Consider the following 24,901-nt stretch of genomic DNA (forward strand, 5'->3'; position numbering starts at 1 on the left):
TGTAATGTAGATTCAATAAGAAGAATACGACCATTGTATGCGTTAGCGATGAACTTCGCCCGAGATAATTAGGACAAAAGTTGGTTAATTCTGATCAATCGTCGTTCTCGTTATACATATATCATCACTCTTTCTTCGTTTGAGCGAAGAAATATTCTAACAGCACGAACATGGAAATGTCGTAAACATTCGATTTAAATCCAGAAAATTAGTAATTTTCAGGATCGGAGTATTAATTCGTATGAGACTACAGTTACGAATGACCTTGCTTCCGTGCATAATGATCAAACTTGATCACTTTTAATTATCCGACATTTTTACCGCAATAGTTTCTCCAGCCTGAAAACGCGTGACAAATATCTTCGATACGTACAATCTTTTATCGTGAAAAAGTATTTATCCACCTGACGTCGATCGCAGCAACGAAAACACAGTAAAAAACAGAAAAAGAAAAGAAAAAGAGGACAAGAAATTTTTCCATGAAAAGTCATAAAAATCGAATTTTACGCGAAGAAGTCCAATGCAAAGATTGACGCTCATTCCCTAGACTTTACATAGGAGATCTTCCCAGAAGCGTATTTTTCTTCGCTTTTTTTTATTCAGAGGTGTTCATTACGATCGTCTCGTCTGTAGGAATTTTTGACAAATTAGATGACGTTGTGCCACGACACGAACAGCAACTTCGATTGTTACGTATCCTACGTGATATAAGGATCAGAGTAAAAGAATTATAAATAAGAATAGTTATATACAGGGTGGTTGGTAACTGATGGATTCTACGCGAAAAAAGAAGTCGAAAATATAGAATAAAATTTTGAATTTTGACTTTGAATTTTGACTATGAATTTTCGCTCGGCACGCGTGCACTTTATCGCGTCTCGTTATAGCGGATCTCACTGTAGATCGTTGTCTCGATGGAAAAATAAAGAAAAAAATAAAAAAAAAAGTTTTTATTTCCTTTTTCACGTAGAATCACCCCCTTTCCGCTTGTACCACCAGTTACCAACCACCCTGTGTATAACAAACGTATATAGCAAGAACTGGACCGATCAGAGCGAGTCTGTCCACCAGGTTGAGACTTATGGATATTTTAATTTTTCTTTGCAGGATTATTTAATTGAATTAATTTGGATCGTCACGAATTTTGAGAAGCATACAGATCTTCGACAAGGTCGATTTCACACGGAGATACGAGTATCGTGGAGATGACGCGAAAGATCATTAATAAGCATTTATCACAACGATCTAATTTCACTCACGATCGGATTCGTGATTTTGCTCGATGTGATCTCAGTCTCTTGATTTTGATCGAATTATTTCCTATAAAACGCTTCGATATAGTTCGCATACGAAAATCTGCATTCACTTAATTTCCATTCAAAATTACATTACGTTTCCTGCGTACAGCGTAAATTTATTTCGTCTAACATCAAAGATGAAAAATAACTCGATCTTCGTTTTTTCGTCTCGTATCCGAATAAAATATTCATTTCTCTTTTCTGCCGATTACAAAATTATAAATATTCATTCGACGTCGTTAATATAAAATATACAGGTGGTGCAACGCGTGCAAAGAACAGCTACGCTCTCTTCTAATCGGAAACTATCACGAGAAATCACTGTGAAAAGTCACCGTGACCGAACGAACGCGATCGAATAACTCGTGATTCTCGCAACTGCCAGTTCACGTCATATCTCTAAACGCAATTACACGTGCCGCCGCTGAATGTCCTCATTTGTATCAATGTTTCATTCGTTGTGACGGCTTCGTACGAAAAGTATCGTTGCCAAGATACGGGAAACGAGTATCGCGATACTGTAACTCACGAGAATCGTCGCGTGAACTTCACGTTCCCTTCGCGTACGTACGTTCGTTATATTCAGATACGCGTGTGAAACCCATCCTAAGCAAAAGTCGAACCAACTAGAATAGAAAGCGATAAAAATTTGTATCTTTCGTCGAGTTAATATCTGTTTGAGGAATTTTTTGATTTCGCGTGTTTGTTCGTTTCTCCAAGATTCATTAACATCTTTGTTCGAATGCCTGGCTTCGTCGCGTTGTATTCGCGTTTTATCTCCGAATTTCTTCTTCGTTTCGTTATTATCGGCTGATTTACAACCGCGTCTCTGTCTTGCCGGCAACTTGCTTCATATTCTATCGTTAATTTGCACTCTCTGCTAATAGGTTTGCTTGGCTAATAGGTTTAACTATTGCATAGTTGTTTGATCTTAAGAGTAAAATTCGCGTATATATGCTTAGAAGGGGCATTAGCAAGCGTAAATGATCGTTTTAAACGAAAGTTACGTACTTATGATGTGGTTCTCGAAGAAAAAATATTTGACGTGTATCTCCCCTTTTTTTCCTGCTTCTTACGCTTTTTCTCCCGCTCGCCTTTTTCTACGTGCTCGTATCTACGTCGAAGGAGGAGGAAAACTGTGGCGAACGTTCAGAGGGAAACGTATTCCACGAAACACCTTGGAAATTATTTTTATATTCGTTGTTAGAGTTTCATGCTTCGCGTTTTGTGTTCGAATTTGTACGTTTTTGAAGTTTACACGCAGCGAAAATATAAACAGCAACGCATAGGGAATATGGAATATAAGAGGTGCGCTCTGAGATGAAGTTTAAGTTGCAGATTTTGAGTCTAAATGCAAATACGAACGATGTTAAGGAGCTTGGCGATTGGGAGACCATAACAGCGAACCAACGAGAAACGTAACTGAAAGCCCTCTCGCTGAAAGCTAACTCGCAGCAGAAGGATTATGAACGAATAAACAATAAATAATTAACAATATCTGAGCAACTATTAGTTTTAGAAAGATAGCTGAAACGTGCACGCTGCTTGTTTCTAATCAGGTAAATTTAACTAGGTAAATAACGTCTTAAAAAATTATTTCGTTTAACAAAGTATAATGAAGACTAGCGTACATTGCTGCAAAAGCTATAACAAAGATTAGCATGTTGCTGCGAAATGTTCATCCGCTTTTCGTCTCTACCATCGTCACAAGGAATCTGAAAATGTACATACGAAAACTACAAAATATCGATCACAAGTATGTAAACATTACAATTTTACATATTTTACAATAAATCGGAATAACATTTAAACAGCCATATTCAATGCGCATTATATGCTTAAAAATAGACCGAGTCGTACAGCACGCTAATCTTTTGTTTCAATATTTCTTTCAAATAAATACCTGCACGTAACTTCCTCGTACATATTTTCAGATTAGTTGCCGATGTTAGATGCCGATATAATCGTGACAAGCTTCAAAATGTTCTATGTAACAGGTAGAATATTTTCTATGGCCAGTGAGCAAATACCCTTCGCGAGACAGCGTATGAAGATCGTTAAGCATCGTTTAAAATTTTATTCCTGGTGACTCGTCGATCTACGGATTTTCGAAATTCCTGTCCTCTTATTTTAAATAGCTGGACAGTGTACGGCCACACACTTGTACGTACGAATCGAACGTATACGGAAACCTGTCGGATTGAATAATTTTTATCGTGTTATGCAATTAATCGATCAATTAACGGCGATGAGTCGACTCGCATAGATTAGATAAGGGTGATACGACCAATTTGACCGTGATTCATTTGGCTATTCTTCCGCGGCGGCTACACATACAATAGATCCGATTCGGGTTTAGAACGAGAACGGTATCAATGTCGTGGCCAATGACCCTCGTCAGTGAGAAAGAGGGAGCAAAAGAGAGAGGCCGACTCGGCGCGGCGCGGCGGCCAGACGTAGCTTCCTCGTTGCACGATGAAATTTCCTCTTTAACTAGCGATTAAACGATTCGAACCTCCGGTTGCGGGTTTAATTCGTGCGGATTCTTCTTATTCGCCTAAGTGCACCGAGCCTGTTCTATTTTAGGCTACGATCACACGAGCATCGAAACAAAGAATGTTAACGCATTGTTAACGAGACACTTTCCTAACAACTAACTAAACTATCCAACTAACTGAGTAACTGGCGATACTTGGACAAAAAATGAATTCGTTCGTACTTGATATATTGCGATATTTTTAGAAAGGCGATTAGAGGAATAATCGGAAATTTGTTTTATCTGCTAAATGTTATAATCGTTACAATGGTTTTTCTGAATGCATAAAAATCCACGGTTTACTAATAACTACTGATCTACAACTTATAACGCGAACAATTTCTGCTCCATATATATTTCTCTTTTTTTTATCAAGACGAATTTATTTATACCGACAGCTATAAAAAAAATTAACGATTTCGTGAAGTCGTGCGCTTCATGATAAATGTTTTTCTTTTTTAAATTGGCCGATTTTTATTCGGCAAGAGGTCAACGTATAACTTCACTTTTGATTAGCGAAGTGAAGTATTATTTAAGAAGTAATTCGAACATAAACTATTTTTGCTACGAATCCCTCTATCATTGTGTGTGCGTGTGTATGCGTACGAGCATAGAACGTTACATTTGTGGATTCTCTTTTTACAAAGGATCGAATACGTTGCAATGTGATTGTATGTATCGCGTGGAAGATCAATTGGAATTATCCACGGATAACGTAAGTTTTAATTAGGATGCTGGCTGATACGATCCGTCGTTAAAGTATTAGCTAGTTACTTGAATTCAAGTCGCTGATTATTAAACAGCCTGGCCTCAATGCGTGTTCATAGAAGTCAAGTTACTTGACTCGACATAATCTAACTGCAAGTGGGTATCCAATGGAAAATGAATTTCTAACATGGCGTATGGCTAAAATTGACTTAATTTGAGGAATCAATGCCAAGAAACACGAAGCTATAAATAGCACCTTACGTTGTCTAATAACTATAACTATTGTTTCTATTCGAGTCAAAGAATAGAACTTGAAAGAACTTCAACTTTACTTGCCAGAATTTCGAGAGAGTTTGTGTGGTTTCATATTAGTAGTTTAATGATCGAGACGTTGAGACGGTCAGAGGACAGCTCAAAATGTGTTTCAATTACCCTCGAAACCTTCGAGTTAAGGTCATTGCCAGTCTAGCTTTGATCTTTATTAATTGGCGTTGAACGATGCGTCTCTCTCTCTCTTTCCTTCTCTCTCTCTCTCTCTCTCTCTCTCTCTCTCTCATGTGGGTAGTGTCCATGGACTTAACAACAAAGTTGACAAAGAGGGTAATCACTCTGAAGAAGAGCAATGTGACAGAGCATAAAGGCAAAGAAGCATTAAGTCATTTTGTCGTGCTAGTTCTTAACTACTCGAACTGAACTTTTCAAAGAAATGTAATTAATCACTCCACGCGTGTCTCATTGATACAAAGAACACGAATTTATAATAATACGATGATAATTCTACTTAGAAAACAGCGGAGGCTGTCTAATTTCTAACAGTAATATTGAATTTCATAAACCTAAAACTCAATTTCTTCAGTTTACAAACAAGAGGAGGTAGAACAGTTAAGAGCTGGAGCGATGATTTGTTTATTATCAAAGTTGGGCATTATTCGAATTGTTTCGTATAAACATTTATCTAAGATAATTATTCGAATAAGTGTTTACATTAATCCAACATTTTATTCGCATAATGGTTACCTGTGCCTCGTAACAGATCGTTTTCACTCGACTAATGACTTTAGAATCATTCGAGTAACAATACGAATAATTATTCATTTATTTCCACTTGATTCTGTGCAAGTTTATTAATACGGTTTTGGACTATTATATTACTTTACCGAGGAATAGTAAACTTTGTATATAATAATAAACTGTAATCGGAAGTTTCTTTCTTTCACAACAATTTCTTCCCACGAAGAAATTATGTTCTCGACTGTGGGAATAGATGAGAGTTAAGAGATAACTAAATCTGATGCGAAAGAGATGAATGTGGCGGTAAATTATAATTCAGTTCAATGATTCTCACTAGAAACGGCGCTTTTATGCAGATGACTTTCTCTGCTAAACTTCTGATTCTTTTACACGCGGCACGATGATTTTCTCTGCTGCAACCCATACACTTCTTACTTTATAGAAGCCGATATTTTCACGAATTTTCGCTGATATTAAATATTAAAAAAACACTGTTTTATATAACTGTATAACACGAATAAAATTATTTAAAAGATTGCATCTGGAATATCAAGCGAAGAATCTTTCTGAAAATTTCTGCGCGCCTCTAATCATTCATGCATGACTAGATCGCGAATGTTTACCCACTTGTGGAAAATCTAAAACCTGCAAATTGTTCGTTTTCGTTGCTCGGCGGTAAAATAAAACGCGCATTACTTGTCGTTATACACATTAGAAAAGAAACTTTTGGCTCGATTCTAATCTATCTATTAGTTCTAGTACATCATCCGCCTCATAGAAAGTCCTACGAAATTTATCAAACGATCTTATCTTCGCGGTAACGTGAAAGTGAACAAGCTAATCGTACACAAAAATGGAACATTATTTTTATCTATTACTATTGCAAAGAAAAAGAAAAAAAAAAAAAGAAAGTGGAAAGGAGAAAGAAGCAACAAGAAATGTAGCCACGATATAAGATGCAATACCAAAATGAAGATACCGCTAAGTAGAATTACAAAACCATATACAGCCACAGGATACATCACGATTCCACAGCCTTACTTCATGCACGAATGTACGTACGAATGTAGTCCATAGGATAAAATGATAAAAACTCACCGAACTGATTTGAAAGATCGACAAATTGGAAAAGAACGATATACAGATACGTTGACTTGAATGATGGAACACGAATCCCTATAATCCCGTACGGCGACCACAATGGTCGACGTGAGCTGCAATGCGTGTCGAGGATTACTAAGGGACCGAAATGTGGGCCAGCTACTTTAAAGACGAGTCAACTAACGAAAGGTGAACTGAGCGTACCTGGGACCAATCAGAGTAGCTTGTACCTGACTCTGTTTGAGTCAGTGAAAGACAACTTCTCCCCACTTATCTACCTATTAATGCATCTATACAATACATCACGCGTGGTGCATGTGTGCACGCACATACACCTACATGCGCACGCGCAAAGACACAAATATTGGAATTGGGAATCACTTTTCACGGTCCTCGCTCAATGTCAACAATTCGCTCCCACAAAATATTATCGTTAACCCTTACGGAATATTATTTTGGTGCAGAATGTGAATGGGACCGTAGTAATTAGTATCTCTGGTCACTTTTTGCAGCGATTATCTTGTTTGCGAGATTAAAGAAATATTTTTCAAGTTAAGAAGGCAATGGTTCGATCAGAAATTTTGATCATTGATAAAAGCGAGGAATCAATGGCAAAGATAAATGAATTTCAGTTTAATCCTTGTGATGCTAAATGCGATATAATTCGTTTGTAACAGAAATTTAATTATACGTGAAAAAAAATACGAAACCTCTTGATAAGCAGATTATTAGCGGAATTACGAGTTAACTCGTCTTCTATGATTAAGTGCGTAATTATTTCTCTACTTTCTATCGCTGCTGTATGCGAGGACTACAGATGAAGAATACGATAAGTTACATTTGGCTAGGTTTTTTTTTATAGAGGAACAATCTTGACATTCAATAGAATGTCGATCAATTTCATGCTATCAAAATTTATTTGTTCTCGAAATATATGTTCTTTCTCCTTCCTCGAAATTTTCGAAATATCGTTCGTCGTTATATCAACGTTATTAATTTGTATCATCGACTTCGATAAAACATCATTTACTTATCAACTGTGTTACGTACTATATCTTCGAACATAATAAATTCTTTTCGCTTAATCACAGGTTGGTAATAAAATCAGAAAATCAACAAAAAGATACATATTCATCGTGGTTTCCTCCTGTGATCTTTATACCTTGGTCTTATATCCTGTGATCGTTGGTAATTCTTTCAACGAAGGAAAGTAAATTTCAGTGGCACGTAGATTAAACTCGCGTACCGGAATAAATGGCTGTGTACACAGATCAGTAAAAACTACCATCTGAAATCTATCGTATTTAAGGGGCCTAGTCAGACGACTACACTTTCTTTTTTTTATACCTTATTTTTTAATAGTTTTTTGATAGTCGCCGTATGTTTTTTTAAAAACATCGATCGAACCAGTTGAACATTCTCTATCAAAAAAGCATTAACCTATTTATACCGGAAAGCCATTAGTTCAGCAGATATCTCAATTGTAATTTGCCCAGACAAATTAATTCTGATCGAAATTAAATAACAACACACACAAATGTTACCTGTTTAGCTTTCGATAATAATAATAATAATAATCATCGCCTTGATTATTCGATAATCCTACCAAACTAATGTACATATGTAATATGTACTAAATATGTAATAAATAATAAGGAATAGAACAGTAGTAATAACAATGAATTCGCTAGAGTTCGTGACGTATATGCTAATGTTAACCTAAGTGTTATTGAAGCATCACCGAAGCACAGATTAGAATCTGACTACATGTTTATTAATTCGATGGTTAATTCATCGTGCCTATGCTAATTAGTTACTTGAAGCATTATCAAGACATAGGCTACGACTTGACTAAATGTTCGCTAATTTGATGGTAATCGTTTAATTATGCGCTACCGTGTATAAGATCGATACATTTAAAATCAGCAAACGTAGGTGGCTTTCCTTACAGGCAATTTTCATTTACGCCTATCCTTTCATCTCACGTGGTAAATAATCCCTCAGTCTACGGGGACTTGTTATGCGTGACCTCATTCTTACGCGCTCAGAAGATATATAGCGTAAATATTCATAATGAAACTGAAGTTATACTTCCGAATATTTCGAGCGACAAGGATAGTGAATTAGATGCGAATTAAAAAGAAAAAGTTGATCCTTTGGATCGCAGTGCCGACACAGGCAACAAATCATGTTTATTTTTGTTTTCCTGAATTTTAATTATTATTATTATTATTCTTTTTCTTCTCTTCTTCTTTCCTGTTTCTTTGCAAAAATTTACAAAACAAATATTTTTAGAACAAAGTTATCAAACGCTGAAAAGGAGACAAACATATACTGTTGATCGACCTTAAGAGAAGCATGCGATTCTCTGGAGGAAATTACACGTAACAGAGTACAGTAAGAACACAAATCACTTATACTAAAACGCAAATATTCGAACAAAATTCGATAATAACGAACGCACACGAAAAGATAAAAATAAGGAGGATTACTAGCGGCAGACAGTCTAAGTCCAATTCTCTTTCCATCATCTACGATATCATAGAATTTTTCAAACATAAGGAAGCATAAGAAGATAGAGGAAAAAACGAAGCTACTCTTATTCGCAGATGATATGGTAATAAGGAACGATCCAATAGAAATACAAGAAAAGGTAAATACATTACACGACTATTGTGCAGAAATATTTGTACAACTTATATCAACTATTTTCTCCACTACGTATTTTTTCTTCGTACTGGCACATCCTATTTTTACAGATTTTCTCCTCTGACAGAGAACGCATGAAACGAATAACCCGCGTAAATCGAGGCACGGGTATACTTGCAAGTATCACTTTCTTATTTCGATTAATTGATATTAATGATCAAATTCCATCAATGTCTACTAACCGTATACGATAGCCCGGGATAAAAACAGAGGAAAAAATTATATCAAAGGGTTTCGTTCGTAACATATTTAATATACATTTGCAATAATCTGGAAGCACCCAAATATTATTATGCACGGTAGCGTGTGATCGACACAAGTCAAAAGAAATTGCGGACACTTCGTATTCAGACAAAGTTTACGTTCTTACAAAATTGTGCAATCGATACATATAGGGTGGGTTGCATGTTGAAATCGTTTTGTAATGTCTGTCATTGTGCTCGATACCTTGATCCCTTTTCACCCCGGCCATAATACGCAGAAAGTTAGTCATGAGTGAAAATATGATCGATGGAAACAATTTGTATATTTATTGTAAATGATCGATCGCCATCGATATACATAATAAGTAAGCTTTCTGTCATAGAACGAATCGCGTACTTGGTCTCGAATTAAAAAGCAAATATCATCATCACTTCGATGAAGTAATGACTTTCTTCGTTTCCTAATTACTAATCTATTTTCTCTTTTTTTTCGCGATAATATTACATAAATTTTGCTCATAATGACGTCTATGGTATGATATGAACCTAATCGCAATCTAACCATGGATGAAATAAGTGATATACAAACTCTTTCTTCCTGCGACATTTCTTTTTTGTTGCAACACAATTATTTGGCAATCTGTTAATCAATTCTAAAATAAAAATATCTACTAATAAATTAACACTAAATTACGCACAGTGATTTTGCAAGAAAATTTCTTATATCGCAAGGCTATACATAATTCGGTTACTTAGATAAAACTGTTGCAGTGACAAAATATTCAAAATATTCAGTGATAAACTATTTGTACGATCAAAGTTCTCTGGCAGCATCAAGTGCAATTTCATTTCATTTTGTGTTTTACATTCACCGCGATACAGATTAGTAATAGTATTAAATTAAATAAAAATTTCCATTATTAAGCAATCTAACTTTAAGTAATAATGGCCCTGAACGACTTATATTTAGAGTTGATTTCACGGGGAAATAGTCAGAGGTCCTAATTCCATGATCTCAGCAACTATCAGAAAGACAAAACATTGATTTTTACTTTACATAAGAAAGTGCTTAGAAAATACCTATAGTACATGTCGTCTTTCGTTTTTCGTTCGCGATGATCAATTGCATGGTTCTACTGTTAAATTTATTATTCGCCTATTAGAAGCTCGTGTGAATAAATAATAGGATATTTATAGCGAAGTGATATAATTGTATTATAGATATGCGTTTATAGCACAGTTGTATAGTAACGTACAATATTGAAAGTTAGCAACTTATGAGAGGCACTGCAAGCCATTAATCATATTTTTACATTGACAACTTTGCAACTTTGATTCTATAATGATTACAGCTGGCACTCTTGCATATCGATTGCACAATTTTCACCACTTCCACATTGTATATATATATATATATATATATATATATATATATATATATATATATATATATATATATATATATCAGTATATATATATATATATATACTGATCATATGCATTTTACGACAACACTTGCGAGAATATTATTTTTCCATGCAACTAGATTTCTTTTTTAGTACCACTTTTTGTATAATTGAGATCTTGTATTCGTTTTTCTTTTTTTATCGTTAGAACTCGATATCGCTTGGTGACTTGCGATTTAAGAGTTAAAAATACAAAATATCAGACCGTCTATTGCATCTAAGGAACGTCATTGCCATGCGCAAATATCCTGCACGTTTAATTACGTACAAAACTTCGGATTTCATATTCAGGATTTATATTTTTATCTCTTTCCTCGATTACTTTATTTCACTGGTAAGTACTTGTCAACTTATCGGTAAAAATAATCATCTTTGCTGCTACGTCTTTTGGTGCCTGGTGTCTCGAACAATCTCTACTACATCTCCTTTCCTTCCTTTTCCTTTTTTTTTTTTTTTATGTGAGCTATTGAAATCAAAGTGGTCTGACTAACCTGAATAGGACTTTAAGTATGCAACGTTATTTTCTGTCGTTTTTGAACTCGTTTTCTATCGTTTCTTTAAATTCGATTAAAATATATTAAAATATATATAATTATGCATTTAACTAAACAGAAGACAATGTTCATTTTGGCAAAGATATCTGTACGTGTTTCAATAATTGTGAAAAAGGAACATCTGAAATCCGTCATTTTGCCGGCTTTTCCCTTTCACTTATTATTTTTCCACGTACTTTTCATTTTATACGTTACACGAAATTCATCCAACAATGGATGCATTAAAATTAGAAGAGCTACATATCCTCGTTTTAAAATAAGAGCCGAAAATCTCATTTCGAGATTAGAAAAGGAGATTTTACTCAGCCTCTATCGAAGACCATGGTAAAGTGCTGTGCATAATTATGATAGTGTCATCGTTTCAATCGATACAGTTGTTCGATCATTTGGAATTTAAATGATCGTATTAAGAAATGACCATAAACGAGCCAAGAGGTATACGAGATCCAAGGAGAAAAATTAATTCGAGGTAAATTATAGCTTTCGTTCTAGAACACGATAGTTCATCGATCATTTGGAACTTGTTTCCTTAAAAATAAAGTAAACCTCGAAATAGAAACCTGTCCTAGACACAAGTGAAATGACTTCGCATTTAATCTTCGCCTTTTAATTTCGTCACTTCATATATTTTTTCGACAAGTTCGTTGATCTACTTCAAAATGCAAAGTCGTGAACATTATATCACTTTTCAAGAAGATCGATTCCTTTTACTTTCACTAAAGATATGAGTAATACTGTTGGAAATTCTTAAGAAGAGCTAAGATACGTTCAGAAGATACAGGAACCATTAGAATCACGCTTATGTGACGATTAAATTAAAAAATTGCACATTACATTAAATTACATATAGGTGACGGCAGCCGACAACAAATGGCAGAGCCACAATCACGTGTACGTTTTTTCTTTTACTTTTTTTCTTTTTTTTTTTTTATTTGGATGAATTTTACAATCAATTCTCATTGAGAATTATAAGTAAATTTTTCTGGCGTGGTACTATGTCGTGTTTAATGAGTGTTTATCGTGTGTCTGATTCTAGTTGAATCTAGTGCTTAAATCTAAAAGATAATGTGTTTTTAGCCTGCGGATCCGATCCGATGTGTCAAGAAATTGAGTAACTAGTGGGTTTTACGTGTACGTAACGTTTACGTAAACGTCGAAGAGTCGAGTTTGGAAATTGTAAAATAAAGGAATCGTTATTAGGCGATATAATGTACGGAATGCATGTACGTGAAACTCTGTGAACCACCCAGAGTAAAATACTCGTTATAATAATTAATACAGCAATTTCCACCGGAGTTCTATTCCTCGAATTGTCCCCATAACGATATAAATTTTATATATAGACAGAGATTTTTTATAAATAGATCCTATAATAGAAGTCTTTCTGTTTGCTGAAACACGAGCGTGGCCGACAAGCACAACAAAGTTAATAAATTCCTGTTTTCGTTTCCTGACATTCACCGATCTGATGATATATAGTATATACGTGCTTCTCATTTGAAAACAAGCGAGATTACATCTGAAACGGACCAAATTCCGCAGGATGTTATGAAAGACCAATTAACGTTCCTACCACATGCATATGTACTTCTATGACCCACAAAAATTTTTCTAGTAAAAGTGTACGCATACAAGTCGTAATTTTTCCTTTCTATTTCGACCTGTGCGGTGTTCTATGGTATTCAGCTCAAGGTACAATATACAACACAGGAACATAGATAGTTCCGATGAGATTAATTGCCTATTATGCCAATAATGTCTTAATTTACAGACTCGTTTAATCTTTTTTGGCGTCCCATATTTACAAATTTATATAATATATATATATATATACTGTAATCTTTTCTCGTTGATAGATCATGAACTACTGAGAAATTTCTAAACATATTAACAGAGTGTGCTACCATTTCGACCTTAGTTTGGAATAATTTTCCTTGGTTGTATAAAAACATCTCCGACATTGTGACTTATTCCTAGCAAGCCACATATGCTGAGCTCATAATGATTTGATATTATACATTGCAGCGAAGAACTTTACACGCGTCATTGAGAAATTAAAGATAGCTCACATGGGCTATCTCTTTGGCGAGGAGTGTATCTCGGCGATTTTTCCGTGATTTCAGAACGCACGAAAAATAGAGATAAAACACATACATGATGAGATTATGACGCGTATGACGATTCGCATACTCAATAGAACGGTACATTTACAACCCATGGTTCCTTCGAGACCTTTGATGAGACTACATCGTTGCAACAAGAACAAAATATCCAAGGTCGATTATGTGTTCACCAAATAACTAAATAAATTTTATTATCGACTTAATAAATAATTTTTGAACTAATCGTTAAATAAATAATTTTCGAGTAGCCGGATAGGAAAATACGATAAGAGTATCTCCCTTCTAAAAGGTTCAAACCGGGTGGCTTTCCTTCTTCATTTTCGCTAAAAAGCGCTCGAATGCCCGAGTTTAGGATTAAATAGACCATAATTTCATTTTGAGCTGTTGTCAGACGAAAATTTTCGTTGCGCTTATGCGGGCATATCGCGGACGAACAAATACTCTGTGTCTTTAAAAATATGTATGGTACATATACATACATATAGCTAAAGATAGCATCGTAGCGTCATTTCATCCTTACTTCGCTACCTTCCAAATAGAGGAACAGAAATATCAAGAATGTTTCCTTTTCGTTCAAACGGTTTCGTATTAACCAAAAACGATAGTCGTTATGCAATGCCGCAGTTTATCGAAAACGTCAATCAGAAGAGATCGTCAATAGAATTGAAATACTGAATCTGGAAACTCGTCAAGTATACGTATGTTTGACTAATTTCTCATCAAAGGAAAAACGATTGACAGATGATTATCCTACGCGTGAAAAATCTGTAATGGAAAATGTAAAGTAGCAGGATTTTTGCATGAAGTGTCCTGTTGCGCAAGATCGGATTTAAAAAGTCAATTACACGCCTATTAACGTTTGTCTAACTTAAAGCTATGTGGTGTTAAACTCTGTTTTCTTCGAAACGTGGAAACATTATACTTCTTCTTTCTGAAAAAGGAAAAAGAAAATAAAGGAAACGTATGGCGAGTAACACGCATCCTTTGCAGAGGTGATACGTGTCAAGGTCTCTGAGGAGCCATTAGACTATCGATATGCACAAGCTCGAGCTTGACAAAGAATTTTAAAACCTACCTTACGTACAAATACCACGAAACTATTTTGCTCGAACTGCCGCTTGTCTTAACGTATAACCGGTTAATCAAGACGAGTGAAGAAGCGTGTATAAACAAAAAGGTTGCGTGATATTCATGTGATCTAATGCTACAGCGGCAGCTATTATTTGTTAGTTATTTGACGTTAAGTATGGACATTCAGAGACAAATTTGTAGCGGACCCTTAGTCCAGCCTAATGGATATTTCGTTAACTCTTTGTCTTATGATTTAAGTTCCAACAGCACGTGCCGTAACCAATCGCAGGATTGGCCAGACTTCGAGGCATTTTACGGTCTAGCTGAGCCTTCGAAGCTGTGCAAATCGCACCGTTCCTTTAACGTGTAAGGTACAACTAATTTCAATTGTAATTACTGCCAATTGAATAAGAAAAATTTATTATCTCGAAGTGAATAATAAATAATATTTCATTTTAATTAAATAATATTTTATTTTTATTGTTCGTTATTTGATTTGCGTATGGATTCGTCAGCGTGACAATATTTTCCCAAAATATATTATCAAATGTTATATTAAAGATGTCCAATTCTTTTTTGTTTCCACCTAACTAACTGATTTAAAGTTGCCACTTTGCTTTACTCAACAACGCTTAACATTCTTCTCGAAGAAGTTTCTAATATTTTTCATGGAAATATACGGCCAAAAAAAAGCTTTTGTCGCATGTAGGCCGAAAAACGTACAAAGTTTCATGCACGTATTGTTTATGTTTGGCCCGATCCACCTATCATATCTCTAACACGACATGGCAGATTAAGGGGTTAAGAACAAAGTGTCGGCCCTGTGCTGTCCATGCTTCGAGCTCGTGTACCTATTTACATCCACCACGTCGTTTCTTTGAACCGACTTCAAACTGTAGACTGACGTAGAGTACAAGAGGCAACTACGATTACGACAGAGAGTGAAAAGCGACAAAGAGACAACTTTGATCTCGCAAAGAATCAACAGTCGTTAATTAGACACGTGCCAGCTACGTTTCACGAGGCAGCCTCGTATTGTCTGTACGCAGTGTAAATATCTAAAATAGCCCAAGAATCGCGGATGTTATAATTTCGCGCGACGTTCACAGGATGTTCACAGGATGACGATAAAAAACTACATGTCCTCCTAATTAATTCGCAGGAAATTTGCCAATGATCCGACGTCATGATCCACCACGGCGCGTGTAGGACGCTAAGAATATCCTGGAAGGTCCTGGCTACAGGGTGAGGAGGATGACGAACCTTTTGGCGGGAGGACTGAGATCGTAAGTCGAACAGATCAACGCTTGTCCCAGAAAGAGATAAGTCGCTTAGAGAAATTTATTTATAACGTATACATATGTATAGAGAGTATATAGCGCGGGTGACATTTTCATAGTCGGTTCATTGATCACTGAAAATTGCTCCGAAGCAGCTCGTGCACATATTGGTTTATTAGAGCGTGATTGAATACAGGGGCAGATTGTAGGGAGACGGCGGGCAATCAGCCAACTTGCACCCCATTTTATACTTTCGTCATAACAATTCATTCGAATAACATCTTTGAGCACGATAATATTTGTTATACACTGGCCCACTAAAGTATTTGAACGTCTCATACGATAAGTAATAAGCGTATGTATAAGAATATATGCAACGTGTAATAGCATGAAATTAATTCTTTAGAAGCCTGTTATTAAAGAGACTCAACACGTTTATGATATCGCGGCTGAAGATTCACCGCGATGTATCTCTTTTCATTTGGCACATCAATGAAGTCAGGCAATTAAATAATTATTGTTCGACATGAAATAAAAGATGGAAGAACTGTTTGGAACAGTTACGAATAACATTAAGTAAGTATTATTACGAGATGATAAAATAAAACTTCATCTATGATACTATGACAATTAAGGGTTGAGATGATGCATATTATCAGTGTGAAGGAAAAGTCAGTCGAAATCCGTACCACGGCGAATATGTTAAAGGTAATTCTACTTTATTGTTATTTTTCTTTGGGTATTTAGATACTTTATTATTATTTTATTTAATATTCGTGACAAATTTAGATCTCTCGCGACATAAATACTTTTTATTGACGAACAACTTTGACATATTAACATATGCTTTATTATGAAATAAAGGATATTCTATAAATAGACATGGTAAGACAAGCGGCTTTAAAAGATTGGCTTAACAAATTTAATCCAAGTATTCAACACGATGTTTGACGCAATATTTCATTTTTCCTGACGTTTATGATTAATCGCAAATTAATCGCGTCATGTTAGGAAACAATAAGATGGACGCAAAGGTCATTTCGTATATTAAGAATATATTATGACGACGATCCTTTCTGTTTTCACTTTTACCCAAAGCAAAACTTAAGCGTTCCAATGCCACAGAAATTTAAATGAATGAAACCTAATTGTGAGTGGCACGTGCAGAACACACTTAGTATGCTAATGTAATTCCACATGGAACTACGATCAGAGATGTGTTTACATAACATTTCAAACAAATATTAACGTTATTAATTTACGTTTTTGTTATTATGATGGAAACGAATATTAATCGATAATTTTACAATACGATAGCACAATTATCTAATTTAGTTAGGCGATTTAAATAAAACCATGAAATATGTATTAGAAGTATTACAACAGATTTGAAGAATTTGAAGAATATTTATTACGCAAAATTATGTATAAAATATTGATGAATATTGAATCCATGCAAATGCATGCTAATGAATTATCAAACATGAGTAACCGTGCGTTTTAACGTATAAAACATTTGATTTTTTTATCTTAGTATTTATCTTCGTCTTATATTCATTTTCACACATCATTGTACAACTAAGAATTTTCCGTTTTATGTATGATATGTTTCCAATCCTTTGATACAACTTTTTAGGATTCACAGTCGTAAGAACTGTTCATTACAGTACGCGTATAATATTCGTTTATTGTAACCAAGAAAATCATAATACCGTAATGAGCAAACATCTTACAACAAACTACGTATACTTGTAATTGGAACCTAAAGTATTAGATAGGTAATCGTCGTCCCTTTTCATTCGTAGAGATCATTGTTACTTTGGTTTAAATGATTACAAATTACAAAAAAAGGAAGATGGTGACTGACAATCCAAAAGTGTGTACAAGACAATGCGAGACAGATATGGGTACCTGCCTCAGGGCGAGCCAACTATTGTTGGATTTTGGCAAGATCAAAATCACAGTCTGTCACTAGCTTCGTTTAGAAGAATTTTGTCGAAATCTTAATTGTGGTTCATCCTGCTTCGCCTACTACGTGACTATGACGACAGAAGGAAACTCGAGCGAAGCAATTGTCGGATGAGGCTGCCTCGCGGGTCTGCCTCACGCTCTCTGCACATAGCGTAATAGTAAGGTTCCAATTACAGGTATATACTTCGTTATAGCATCTTCGTTCACTGAAACTATTAGGCCATCAGCTGGAACTATTAGATTGTTAATTCTCGGTCGAGTCACCGAATAGTTGCCATCACGTCGATTTCCATATCCTTGAATTAGGTTGTCAAGGACATCAACCTGAGAAATTCTCCCTGGATAGGTCAAATAGAATATATATATATATATATATATATATATATATATATATATATATGTCGGGTTTACATTAGAATTAGTCGGGTTAGGGGCATGAAACGAATCTTCGTTTGGATTACACGTTATCGTTGTGCAATAGAGAAGACATTGACTAGCGCAAGTACGATTATCATAGAAACGGACAAGTAACCGTGGTAATTAGAGAATAATGACAATGATCCTAGGTTCAATAACGAATCCGCGGTCGACGGGATGATAGATGAACATGCTCACAAAATCCAAGTCGGACGCGTAATATTCACTGGTCGTAAGGTGTTACTGTATTCGTCGATGGGACCGCAAGAAAGAATGACTTTCCGTCCCGACGATGCCACTGTCACGTAATTTTTGGGGTCAGTTGATGAAAATAAAAAGTAGCTGAGTCGTAACACAACTATTAACTTTGTTTCAATTAAACTTTATTATGAATTCAGCAATCACAATGTAACACACACTGAATTAACATAAATCACAATTCACTCCAACCATGTTATGTAAGACTTAGTTACAACGATACGTTAAGTACGCGACTGTTATGAGAGTAGAGACCGGTATAAATATGTTGATTATTCTAAGGATACAGAATAAGTGAGTCTTTCTGGCGATACCATGTCTGAGGAAGGCTAGGGGTGGGTGTGTCTAAGGACACGGGACTATCGGATTTGTTGATGACAATTTTGGTTAAGGAAGTGAGGGCAGTAGACACCGTCTCCGATTGGATAATAAGACGGTTGGTGGACCAGGAAGGGTTTTAGCCGCCCTCGCGAGAAAGTTGCTAACGGAACATACCAGATGCGAAGAAAACCAACTTTCTAAGCTAACACGTGGTAGACAATAAACATAAAGGGAAATCTAAGACAGGAAATACTCCCTTGGTCCGAAGGACCTTAACTATGAAAATGCCAAGACCCCTGGTGGGTACTTAAGACTATTGAGGGTGCGCACCAAGAATCTGCAGACATCTGGGTGCCATCCTGTCCGCGGTGTGTAGCCTGGTCTCTGATGTGAATCGACATTACACCACAGAGGAAAACTATGATGGGGTGTGTCTAAGGACACGAGATCATCGGATTCGTCGGGGATAGCCTTCGTTCGGAAAGTAAGGGAAATTGACGTTGCTGCTAATTGGTCAATCTCCATATCGGTGGTTAGAAAAAGATGCTAGCCGCCCTGGAGGGAAAGTTGCTAGTGGGAGACGTCGTTCGTTGAAAAAAATAGATCTCCCCTATCTTCCCGTAGTTGGGAGAAAGACTGTTTGTCTGTTTGAAGGACTTTAGGTAACTAGATCTTAGTGTTCATAACGGCCCTCGGGCTAGCTGAACATGTACTGCGGAGACGCATCGACATCTGGCAATCATCTTACTCGAAGAATAGGTTCTGCGTGTGGCGAGCCACGGGCAGAAACCGTTGAAATGTTTACTGTCGCGTGCCGCCAGAAATATTTCTTTTAAGGAGAGCTATAGAATTGCTCCGTACCTTTGTTAGACAAAGCGTTCATCCCGTGACCGCGGCTACGTTTGGCGACTGGCTGTCGTCTCGAGCCCAAGCTCATTATCACAACTCTCGAACAATTACAATCGGATTGAATAACTACAATTGTTTAATTACAGCTACAGTAGACTCTAGATTACAATGTTGCGGGATTATTCAAAATTCCAAAGGCTCCGGTGTTCTTTCATCTCCGACATATATATATATATACCAAAATATACCAGAATGGTGTATAAAAACGACAGGTGTTTCACTTACTGAATTCCAAATGAAAAGAAGTAGATTGGGCTAGGCTATTAAAGTGATAACGACTTGCGTGGAGACGATATATGTGAATGAGCGTTCTCAAAATAGTCACATCTAAAGATATCCACAGATAGAATTATCGAAATGCATTCATTGTAAGTATATCTGGTTACCATAAAATGTACTTACCAACTGTGCAGCAGAACAGTAGCACACGTATGATGCCAAACATACTTTTCTGTACAAGTCGAAAATCGAAAGTTACCACTCTATATAGAAAGAAGCTATTCAGGATTGTCAATTTGACAACATATTTCAAGAGCATCGAAATGAGGTGACAACTATTCGGTGACTTCGCTCTTCCCATTAATATCTTAGTAATATCCTACTTACCAATAGGGAAGTTCCTGGACCTTTTTCATAAATCAAAAAACAATCCTATGTCACTAAGAGTATGTCATTAGTATAAACCCCTTTGGCAAAATTACAATTCATTCCGCAATCGTGATTAATGATGATCGCCACATAAAACGAAAAGGACAAGTTAATTTGAGTTGACAAAACTAACGAGCAAATAAACTTTCCAATAACGTTGTTCCGCAATCTCAGAATCCTTCAAGGACTACTAGAATGTGAACATCTCTTCAATAACATGCTGTTTTATCAACATAGTTAACACCTTTATATCGGTTAACAGTAACATTGCACCGTTTAGAAATACGAAACATAGCGTAAGGGAGAGGTAGCTTCTTTATCGAGATATTTACTACAAATTTAGCAAATTTAGTGAAAAGTCAATATACGAAACGAAGGATGGTGTTAAACATTCAGAGGCTCGAGAAAGTATGGATTAAATGTGTACCATAGAAAAGTATATCCATATTATGTGTGTTATACAGATAAAACATTTTGGAATTTCATTGACATTGCAATTAGGTAAGATAATCAGGATTATATTCCTGGAATTTGAAACCGATCTGAAATTTTTTTTACGAGATATTTTAGAATTACAAGATATTTATTGCAAACATAGATCTTCAAATTGTAAGCATCAAAGATGATCCTATCGAATACTGAAGTTCATTAAATACAATGGATAATTGGCTTTTTGAATTAAATTGAATTGATCTCTGTGAAATCTATACTACATACGTATTTTCTCATCTTTGTGGATAATTTCGCACTTGTTTCTAACTTTACCGGTGCTAACGAGATTTCAAGATGCTTCATTTAACACACCTGATATATTCGTAAATGGATAAACGGAACACCCCGTATAAAATGTTGTACGTTTAACGAGAAATCTTACGAGGTATCTTATCGCTCTGATTCCCTTAGAAGTTGAAATTTCTTAAATTATACAGAGGGCAATAAGGTGGTGGTTTCGAAAGCGAGCACAATTCAATTCTCGAGTATTTCGCATAATCGGCGACACCGAGAGTTAATAAAGAAAAAGCTAATGTTCTTGTGAGCTATTTAATCAATGTTCACATACGCAAATACATAGGAGTTACGGTGCAAAAATCGAGTACCAGCTGGCAATATTTGCTCGTGCTCATTTTCTTCGAAGCCATCACGACGATCTAAATTTTTAATTAACGCGATGATTTTGTTCACTTCGGTATGTGCATAATGATACACGTATATACAGGCAATTTATGTACAGCTGTATATTTACACAATAGTAGACGTATGTTTGTACAATTAGAACTATTAGAAAATGTAAAAAAACCCATCTGAATAAGTAAACTGGAAAAACACTATAGGAAGTTTCATGTATGCACATAAAATATATATACAGAGATATATCAATATTGCCCTTCTTAGTTAACACGTAGACTGCTACGTAATTTTATATATTTCTTCCTAGCAGTCGCAATAGATTGAAATGTGTTGCATCGTAACGTTTCATTTTTGCAAAATATTTATCTTATTTTAAATATTCTGAGAAGTTTAGTAACCTGAGTCACCGATAACCAACCGTCACGGTTAGCCCATTAAAATATTCTATCTTACATTTCTCTTTATTTTTCAAGATATCCTGTAATATTTTAAGCTTGCTTAATCTTGTAATTTTCTTAATTCATTTAGTCTGTGATTATTATCTTTTAAGATCAGTTATACCATACACTCTATTACAAGATGATAACCAAATATTTTGAATTGAACGAAGAATAAGAATGACGAAGAAAATGATAAAACTTTAACTTTATTTAATTCTGAAGTGATAAATAATAACGTTTTGATTAATACGTACAAAACAGATCTTTGGTATATCTAGTCTAGCGTAGTGTATACTAATATAATTGCCAACAAACAGGAGGATAAAATTTGTTTAGGAGATGAAGGAAAATCAAGAAATGTGGAATTTCTAGAACAATAGGAACGTAATCGGTGCTTTATCAATGGCTCGTCTAAATAAAACGCAAATCAAACAATCCAAAGAGGGAAAGTTTTAATACAACTTCGTCTCACGCATTGGATGCTCAGACAGCCCATAAAACATTTGCATATTGTCCAGTTCCTTCTTCGATATCGATTCCTCGGTATCGATACGCTATACACGGAAAAAATACGAAAAAAGTCGCGGGAGATTTAAGAAAATCGAAAATTGTAAAGTTCGCGCAATTGCAAAATTGTAAATATTATTTTTGCAAATAAAATTCTGATACAGTGTCTTTAAAGAAGCTTAGTACAGTAAGGCAGCGAGAAAGAGACAGAGAGAGAGAGAGAGAGACAGAGAGAGACAGAGAGAGAGACAGAGAGAGAAAGAGAGAATGATGTCACCACATCAGTAATTATGAAGTTTAGAATTTAAGATTCTGTTAGCGTGCATAACATATGGCATACGAGCGAAACAGCAATATGTGTTTGTATAATACTGTCAAGAGCAATGGAAGAAAAATTCAGAACAAAATTTGATGGAATGTGACGGAGGGCTACTTTAATATTACTATCAGCTATATGTATTAGGACATCTAATATCTATCTGTTACATTTATGGCTTGAGAAACTCTAATGAATTTTACTTTATTTAGTCTTTACATCATAGTTATGAATGACGTAATATATTTATAATAAAGCGACTAGAAAATAATAACTATAATAAATGAGCATTCAATTTGTACTAAATATCAGTAGGTATCTTAATACTAATGATTGCCAGTGTATATTCCTATATCTTTGTAATAGTGGACATTCATGGAAAAAAATAATTAAATAAGAAACATGAAGTAGAGAAATAATTAGAAATTGAAAGAAATAGAATTAAACATATGTCAATAAGTGGTGATAAAGAAAACAGGGACTTGATACGCGAGATCACTATGTCTTCCAGAGTCTAATTGATTTGTAAATATATGTTTACTGTAATTTCTCACTTAAAATTTTAAGCAATCTTTCGTAGAAAGGTTAAATCCAAATCAACAATAGCTAATAAGAAAAAAATATATAACAGGAATAATATAAAAGAATTCTTCCAAAATATAAAACATTTTGGTTCGTAAACATATGATCATTGTAATCTTTTATTTCTACTCTTAGCAAGCTTCTCATATTTTTTCAACTTCAATGGCAAAAAAAATATTGGCACACCATTGTGCTTATTATAGCATTTACATACTAATTTCTTAAATTTACTGCCTTATTGTCAGACTACAAAAATTTGGTATTATGAAAATGAAATGTATAGAACCTGATAAAAAAAAAGTGTTTCATTGGAAAATAAAGGGTTGTGTGTCAATACTTTTTATAGACACTGTATGTAATACTGGTTGCAGCGGAACGTCGAACGAAAAAAGAATCGAAAGGTTTCCCTTTGAGTAAACGTGTATGAACGTGTATGAACGTGTATGAACGTGTACAAACACGATAAACAGTCGCCACGAACGACACCCATTTACGCGGAACGGCTGAACGCGGAAGCAACGCACCGTTTATTGATCACGTTTCACGGATTTACCGACGCCAGATAATACATTCAGGGCGAAAAATCAAAATCAATCGCTTTTTGCGTATCTACTTATACAAAGCAATGCGACCCAGTCACATAACTGCAATTCAAGTCCAGTTTTTCTCGTATTTATGTCACGCATATGATTAAAATTAGATAGAACAGTGTATATGATTGAAATTAAACTAGACAATGCATATAATTAAAATTAAATTAGGTAATACGTATGATTAAGGTTAAATTAGGTAATAGGTATGATTAAGATTAAATTAGTATTTATAAAGTAAATTTGGAAAATATTTAAACATCTTTTAATATACCAGACTAGTATTTGGCTAGCTTTTGTTACACATACATAAATTAATCGGCTTATGTAATTTATGGTAATTAATCTATAAGAGTAGTTTTACTTATAATTAGAAATAACATATTACTGTTTAATTAAATAACAATCATCAAATTTTTATGGGACATTATGTAAAACTTTCGAATAAGCTTATTTATTTAGCAATGACGACTAGCTGAAGGTATTACAATGTTACAGGAAAATGCATTACACTGTGGTTTTATCAAACATCATCACTCTATTCATGTATCATTAAAGATTCAACTCGGACACTATCTGGTGTCAATTAAAATAGCGTCATACAGAATTATGTATGCCACCGAAAGAATTAACTTTAAAATCTATGTTAAAATTTTAGACATTTCCTATTCTTGTTAAATACTAGTTTATTTTTATAGTTTATTAAATAAATACTAGTTTACACAGTGTCATACATTTTTATTGCGACACCCTG

The 24,901-nt window shown here is 35.0% G+C and overlaps 1 protein-coding gene across 3 annotated transcripts in view; it reads right to left on the bottom strand.

Moving 5' to 3' along the window:
- LOC117241890 (putative fatty acyl-CoA reductase CG5065) overlaps window positions 1-24,901 on the bottom strand; it is a 42,417-nt gene that overhangs the window by 15,053 nt on the left and 2,463 nt on the right. Inside the window, exon 1 of one of the 3 annotated variants that reach the window (XM_033508139.1) lies at window positions 6,652-6,810. The exons of 1 other annotated variant lie outside the window; for it this stretch is intronic. The gene's annotated coding sequence lies outside the window, so the exon portion shown is untranslated. Of the gene's footprint in view, window positions 1-6,651; window positions 6,811-12,986; window positions 12,998-24,901 lie in introns of those variants that run through there. One more of the 3 variants, XM_033508137.1, reaches the window with a different exon arrangement.

Source organism: Bombus vosnesenskii, unplaced genomic scaffold, assembly GCF_011952255.1.
Source record: "Bombus vosnesenskii isolate JDL3184/JDL3185 unplaced genomic scaffold, Bvos_JDL3184-5_v1.1 scf7180000016261, whole genome shotgun sequence".
NCBI classification, from domain to species: Eukaryota; Metazoa; Arthropoda; class Insecta; order Hymenoptera; family Apidae; genus Bombus; species Bombus vosnesenskii.